Source organism: Euphorbia lathyris, chromosome 8, assembly GCF_963576675.1.
Source record: "Euphorbia lathyris chromosome 8, ddEupLath1.1, whole genome shotgun sequence".
Taxonomy (NCBI): domain Eukaryota; kingdom Viridiplantae; phylum Streptophyta; class Magnoliopsida; order Malpighiales; family Euphorbiaceae; genus Euphorbia; species Euphorbia lathyris.
Genome location: NC_088917.1, coordinates 81,321,010 through 81,329,305, shown reverse-complemented (window position 1 = coordinate 81,329,305; position 8,296 = coordinate 81,321,010). Strand labels below are relative to the sequence as shown.

The window sequence follows — 8,296 nt, the reverse complement described above, 5'->3', positions numbered from 1 at the left end:
TTATTGTTTATTCTCTCTAAGAATATTACTGACTTTGGCATCGGAGTGTCCCCGACCGATCCCACCAGCGCCTCACAGGGACGCATTCCGGTGAAGGAAAATCTGCAAGATATCAGTGTTAAACATTACATATTTTTGTGTTATGATCTAACGTGACAACATGACAATATGTTAAACATTACAAAATGCCGCGTTATGATCTAACACGACAACGCAACAATATGTTAAACATTACATATTGTCGTGTTATGATTTAAACGCGACAACGCGACAATTTGTTGGCTACTGAAGTTTGTCGCGTTATAATTAATATAACGCGACAACATTGAAAACACTTCTCTATTGTTGTATTAGGTCACAGAATTGCAATGCGACAGTGTAACAAGTGTCAAGAATTGTAGAGACATACTGCATTACGACATTTTCTACGACAATGTGAGTTCCAATGGGTTTTCTAATTTCAACATTATTCGTAACTAAGCTAATTTCATTTGCATTTGACATATACATTAAGTATCCATCATCTTACACATCTATTGATATTGTATGAAATTGAAATTAAAATGTAGGTAAGGATCAACCCAAGACTTACATGATTTTTGAATTGGAATGTTGGATGAACAAAGTTTTAGCTCTTGAAATGTATTGTTCTCTTGATTGTTGTAGAGAATGAACAGGGTCGGCCCTGGTCATAGGCCCGGGGTGCCGCTGCCCAGGGCCCAAGGCTAAAAGGGGCCCAAAAAATTTAATTTTTTGAATATATATATATATATATATATATTGTTATAAATTTAGTTATAATATCCATTAGGTCTAAAAATTGACTAAATAATATGATATATTAGGTCTAAAATGAGTCAAAATTTCTATTTTTAGATTTTTTTAGTACAATATTTTTAGGGAAAATTACAAATCTGGGTCAAATGGGAAGCCCATTTACATATTAAACCCATTTACTAATTCTACTACATATCTAGACTGATTTTGTGTGACTTTCCAAAAATACCCTCAATATTTACGCGGAGCTCGCCCTATCCCGTCTGACTTCGCATATTCACCCATATGCGAAGCCTGCGAAGTTAATGTTTTAATTTACTTAATGAATTTAGTTCGCATATGCGAAGCCTGCGAAGCTGAAGTTTGTTTTGCTTGATGAATTTAGTTCGCATATGCGAATGCTGGATATTATTTGAAGCTAATACGCGAAGTGGTATATAACAAAAATTGGCAAACAACAACGGATTCGAACATTAAAATCATAACATTATCAAAATTTACAACAAGATTTCCACAATAACAACATTCAAATCATAACATTATTAAAATTTACAACAAGATTGCCACAATGAACTCTACTAACCAATCATTTTAAAGTGAAACTAACTAATCCGGTACCAAGATTACGCATCCGCTTCAAAATTGGCACCGGATTAAGTTAGGTCCACTTTAAAGATTGGCACCATGGGATGGACGTGTCCCATGGTGCACCCCGAGATTGACACAACCTCTCCTAACGAACCATTTCAGGAGTGAATGTGTCAATCTTGGGGAAGTTCATCCCTATACAGGAAGGAAAATCATCTTCCCTGCAGCCCAGTACGCCGCCTTCTAGAAAGGGATGTTACGTATTCAACCATCTACAGAAAAAATTAACCGTGTTAGTTATGAAAAAGGACGATTTTGGCTTCGCGAAATGAAAATTAGCGAAGCATGCGAATGTAAATGTGCAGGGGAAGAGGTGATTTTACTTCGCATATCTATTTTTTCGCGAAGTCTGCGAGGTCTGAAATGTGACTATCTACGTCGCATATCGATGCTTTCGCGAAGTCTGCGAGGTCTGAAACGTGAGGATCTATTCGCAGACTTCGCGAACTAATCGATTCGCGAGATAGATCCATACGTTTCAGACTCTTTCTCTTCGAAGAACTTCGCAAAATCATCAATTCACGAAGTAGATCATCACTTTCCAGGCTCGTTCTCTTCGCAAAGCTTAGAGAAACCATCGATTGCGAAGTGAATTCATGAAAAAACGCAGAAAAAAATAGATACTTATATTTTTCGCCCCTTTCACCCCCAAAAGCGACAATAACAATATGATAACATGGGAAGAACGAAGGAAATAACGTAGAAAAACCATTTCTTTGATGGTAACAAGAAGAAAGAAACCAAACAACGAACAGGAAGATGAAAAACCATTTACTCGTTTTCTAGGGTTGGGAAGTTGCAGAATCAAGAGATGAAGAGATGAAAAAGAGAAATTCATTATGATTTTGACTAAATGGTGCAGATTTCGTGCAATTTAAAGGAAGAAAGGAAGATCAAAAGTCTTGAAATCATTAATGCAGGAGCAACTTTTCGCATAACCAAGGAGATAGGGGGGAGCGGTGATTCGCGAGTGGTGGAAGTGGGAAGGTCAGGGGTATTTTTGGAAAGTCACACAAAATCAGTCTAGATTTGTAGTAGAATTAGTAAATGGGTTTACTATGTAAATGGGCTTCCCATTTGACCTAGATTTGTAATTTTCCCTTTTTTTTATTAAGGGCTCATTATCTCTTATTTCGCCTAGGGCCCCTAAAATGTCAGGACCGGCCCTGAGAATGAAAAGAAATAAAAGAAGGGAAGAGGGAAACCAGTTGCTTCGATTTTATTTGCATGAAAGGGAGAATGGGAAAGATGAGGGTATTTTTGTCCAAATGAAGTTAAAATATCTAGATCGGTAAGAAGTGAGTGAAGTAGTCATAATATGTAAATGGGCTATTAAATTGACCCAGATTTGTAATTTTCCCATTTTTTAAATGTACGGAACACTTACTTTTCTTATGAAAAAACATAAATGGAAAAAACAAAACTTATATATTATCAAAGTAAAACATTTCCCACCGCTAGAGTAAGTTCAATTTATATCAATTCTGCACATATTAATAGAATGTCCAACAAAATTTAGGAAACTTGAACGTTGAAAAAAGGGAATATTTTGAATTATAAAATCATAAGAATTTGTTTATACTCATTTCAATATAGCAAAACCAAACTCTTCTCCAATATGGATTTATATACAAAACTGCAATTGCCGATAATAACACCGTTCCATACGCTATACCAAAGCTCACATAAAAAACCTCCATGTCAATGAAGCTATTGTCACTTTCTTCATTGTAAGGTAATTTTTTTGCTGCCGGAAGCGATTCTACGGCATCACAACTTTTTGACAACGGCCAACCACAAAGAAAAGGATTTCCTTTATAACTGTTTTCATTAAATGTTGCAAATTGTGCCACATTATCCGGTGTTCGGCCAGATAAATTATTGTATGACACATTGAAAACCGCGATACTGGTTAACTGTGTAAGCTGATGGGGAATTGCTCCTTGCAAGTTATTGTGCGAAAGGTCTAAACTCTCAATTTCTTTCAATTTGGAAAATGTTGGAGGAATTCTTCCAGTCAAACTGTTGTGAGAAAAGTTTAGTGCTTTGATATTTCTAAGCTCTCCAACTTCTTTAGGAATCTGGCCAGTCAAATTGTTACACGATAAATCAATTCCAGACATATAACTCAAAATTTGTTCTTCGTAGGAATATGTAGCACCCTTCACTGTTAACTCCAAGGGTTCTGCTATTGGAATAATAGCATCTTCTAAACTGGAGAAGCTAGTAAAATTTAGACATGGTAGAATATGGCCAGAAATCCTATTGTGAGAAAGATCAAGAAAACTGAAGTGCTCCAGGTTGCAAATTTCAATTGGGATTTCCCCTTGCAAATTATTATATCCCAAGAAAAGATAACTAAGTTGAGAAGATCTGTCAATCCAAGATGGAAGACTTCCAGAAAAATTATTATGGCTAAGATCTAACACTAATAGCTTGAAGCAATAATAAAATGCATTGTTCAATGATCCTTGTAGCCTATTTTTAGAGAGGTTGACTACAAGAAATGAAGAGCTAAAATTTGAAGGTAGAGTTTCAGAAATAATGTTATCTGAGAGATCCAAAACTTGAAGTCGATGCATATTTCCTATGCACTTTGGTATTCTCCCGGATATATTGTTTTGACCCATGTCTAAAAATACAAAGCCAGTGTTGTTACAGAGGCTATCTGGAATGGTACCTTTAAACTCATTTCTGGACATATCTAACTCAATCAAACCTGGGAAGTATACTCCAATTTGTGGAGGGATATAGCCATTGAAGAAATTGTCAGAAATGTCCAAGTAATTCAAGTTCACATGAGGATTAGTTGGAAGCAAAATAGGCCCTGAAAGAGAATTATTGTTTAAATAAAGATATCCTAGACTTTTGTTATTCTCTAATAACCAATATGGAAACCTACCTCTCAATTTAAGGTTAGACAGACCATCATTTGTAGGTTCTTTTGGTGATATAGAAAATTGGGTATTGCTCCAATATCACCGTATCCATTCAAATAGAGATACTCTAACTGAAACTTGGGTTTCAAATTATGATTCTCTATTTCTACATACATTGCATTATTATCAGCAGACAAGAATTTGAGTTGGGAATGGTTGAAAAGGGGAGTGAGTGAGATTAGGATATCAAAGAAATTGTAAGAGATGTCTATATATTGGAGGGATGTTAAATTCTCAAGGGGAGACAAAACCTTTCCACTAAATTGATTGTTAGAGAGGTCAAGATATTGGAGGGATGATAGACTTAACAAGGGAGACAAAGAGATGTTTCCATTGAACTGATTTGAAGAGAGATCTAGATATTTGAGGGAAGTCAAATTTTCCAAGCACCAAGGTAGATTTCCACCAAGATCATTAAACTTCAAATCAAGTGCTTGAAGATGCTTCAACTCGCACAAACCTAGAGAATTATACAAATATTTCAGTTGAAATGGCGGAATTACGAAAAACAATGTAAAAAGAAAAGGGGTTAAGGTGTAAAAATACCGCTAACGTTTTAGGTCAAGAGCAATTTTACCCCTAACGTCTAAAATGGTGCAATTTTACTCCTAATGTTTGTAGCCAAGAGAAATTTTACCCCTAACGTTGATAAATTGGATCAATTTCAAACACTATTATAAAATACAGTCATTTTTTTCTTTATTTTGCACCAATTGCATATTAATTTATTCTAAAAAAAGGATATAATGATTTTTGTAATTTAATAATAAAATTGGAGATTAATATTTATAAATTCGGTGATTTTTTTGAATTTTTTTTTTGTCTAATTCATACAAAAGACAATATATTTTTAATATTTTTTTCACATCCCAACATATGTTTGTGATTTGTTACTGATAAAATAACGCATGTGTGAAGTGTAGATGACAAGATTCATGACCGAGATGACAGTTTGATGAATTATTTCCCAAATTGACCCAATTTATCAACGTTAGTGGTAAAACTGTTTTTGACTTCCAACATTAGCGATAAAATTGCACCATTTTAGACGTTAGGGGTAAAATTGCTCCGTTAAGGGTGTTTTTGCACCTTAACCCAAGAAAAGTGATGATATATATACCTTGCGAAGTAGGTATATTGCCACTGAGACCACATCTTGGTAAGGATAAAGTTTTAAGGGATCTCATTATTCCAACGTTTTGTAGTAAATTGCTGTCCATAGCAGAATTATTCAAGTACAAGTGTTCCAAATTTTCGAAACTAGATCCTATATTATGGAAAGAAGACGAAAAATAAAGTATTCAGAACAACAATGCATATGTTAAAGAAATATGGCTAATTAATTTATTAGTCCCTATATTTTGATAAAACACATTGTTTAGTCAATGTATTTTCAAAAACACATAGTAAGGTCCCTAACCTTTTTCTCAGTGAACTGTTTAGTGCTCCGTCTATTTGTTAGACTTCGGAAATGACTAAATTATCCTTTACTATTTACCTTCAAACTATTTGTATGGAGAACAAGAAAGAAAAAGAACATACCCAATGTTTACGAATTTGAATGATTAAGAAGAAAATCAAAAAGAAGAACACTCAAAGTTGATTTCAGAAAATCAAAAAGAAGAACACAAACCCAAATTAACTAACATAATCTTCATGAGAGTTTAACGGCAAGGACTAAACAGTTCACCGAGAAAAACGTTAGCGACTAAACAGTTCATCGAGAAAAACGTTAGAGACTTTACCGTCTGTTTTAAAAAATACAATGACTAAACAGTGTATTTTTTTCAAAATATAGAGAATAATAAATTAATTACCCAACAAATATCTACTCAATTTATGAAGTTAAACGGTTGCGAAGTACATACCTTGACCAATAGATAGTGTGCCATTGAGATTCAGATATGTTAAGGACAAAACTTTGAGAGAAGGAAATGCTCTACTAAGGCTCTCAAGGAAATTTTCATCTACAGAAGAATTAATGTATAAAATCTCTTCCACCTTGCTTTTATAATCTACAGAAATCACAAAACAACATTTAAAATGAATAGAATGAGTAGTTAATTAATGTATTAAACTAAAAACTGTATATATATATACATACTTTCACTAAATATTTGTCCTTGAAAATTATTATATTTTAGTGAAAGGGTCTTTATGTTTGGAAATTGCTTCAATGATTGTAGAACAAGATTGCATATTCCATCTGCTGCAGTCATATGTTCAAGATTAAGAACTCTCAAGTTGGATGCACCTCTATAATCTGCAGCTCATTACAATCCAAGTCAAAGAAACAAATTTCAGTTTGATTGAATATGGAGTTATTGAATGCAATTTGACAATAACGAGGTCTTTGAAACTTTTAAAATTTCATCGGGACAGTTGAATTTTTAGGCCTGAGTTGGGTGGATGCTACCTTTTGATAATATAAATTCGGTGATCTGATTTGCCCGCAAAATCAACTCCTGTAGACTGCTCAAACCATCTAATTCTGCATATATACCAGAGTAATGTTGAGAAAATCTATTAATTTAAAACAATTAAGTAAAATAAATATATAAATAAAAATAATAATAATTATTGCGAAGTTCCAATTGATGAAGGACTGTTTTTATAATTTGAATTAGTGAAGGATTATTTTTGTAATTTGTAATTATTTAAAAAATAAATAAATATAATATAATATGGGTGGACGGTGCCAACCCATTTAATTGTTGGCAATTATTAGGCCAACAATTAGTTGGCAGGTGATACTTTTTTGGAGTATATATATTTGTCAATATATGGCACTTGGAGAGTAAGAGAGTGGAATGAGGATGTAGAGTGAGAGAGGGCAAATTGTACTTTATTTTTAGAGGGTAGTTTAATTATTTTGGGGAGAGATAAAAATAGCGAGATAATTATTTTGGGTATTTCGGGAAATACCTGAGTGATACTATTTTGTTTTTATCTCATTGTAACGCTAGAAAGTTTCTAGAGAACACACTCTTGTACACCTCGTAAATTCAGTAAAGTAGTTTTCAAGTTTTAAACTGTTATTTTAGCAATATATTACTTATGCTTTGAGATTTATTGCTTCCGCTAAATTGTCGTAATCTAGAAAATTCCCAACAAGTAAAACATTGTAAAGAAAATTGTTTAAAAAAAGTAATTTAATTGGTGTTAATTAATCTAACCTTTGAAATTAAAGGGTCCTTTGAATGAATTGTATCCAATATCAAGAGTTTTGAGAGATGAAAGCCCGTTGAGAGATGACAACATGTTACTATTGAAGTAATTGAAACTCAGGACAAGATTCTCTATCTTGTTCAATTTTTGGAATTCTTCACCTCCTACTTGAAAATCAACAACATATGAATAAAATATTGTTTGGTTTTCAAAATTTAGGGGAATGAAAAAAAAATAAATTACCTGAGATATGAAAGGATCCATTCAGTTTATTGTAATACAGGTTTAATGATTTCAAAAATGGAAGACTAATCAAAGATTGTAAGATGCGGCTGTTGTTGAAGTAGTTTTCACCTAAGTCAAGAATCTCCAAATTGCTAAGTTCTGATAGCCTTTCAAAGCCTGTAAACTCAATCAATATTAAAAATTAGACTAAGTATTTGTCGGAGATTAATATAAGATATGTGATTGGACCGTAACTATCAGCTCGAGCTTTTAGTTCAATCGATTCCATGACATGGTATCAGAGCCGCTAGGACCAAACGGTCGAGGGTTCGAGTCTCGGCAACCTCATTAATTTGTGAAATTAAAAACACATGGCGTGATGGGCCTGTGTTGTGCACGCTGCAAGCCCAAAGGGCATTTGCGTGTGGGGGTGTGACCGTAACTATCAGCTCGAGCTTTTAGTTCAATCGGTTCCATGACAGTATTTAGCATGTGATCATAGTATTTTAGTTCAATCGGTTCCATGACAGTATTTAGCA

The 8,296-nt window shown here is 33.8% G+C and overlaps 1 pseudogene; it reads right to left on the bottom strand.

Moving 5' to 3' along the window:
• Nucleotides 1-2,987: 2,987 nt before the first annotated feature.
• Nucleotides 2,988-7,686, bottom strand: LOC136204028 (cuscuta receptor 1-like; annotated as a pseudogene).
• Between the last annotated feature and the right edge of the window lie 610 nt (nt 7,687-8,296).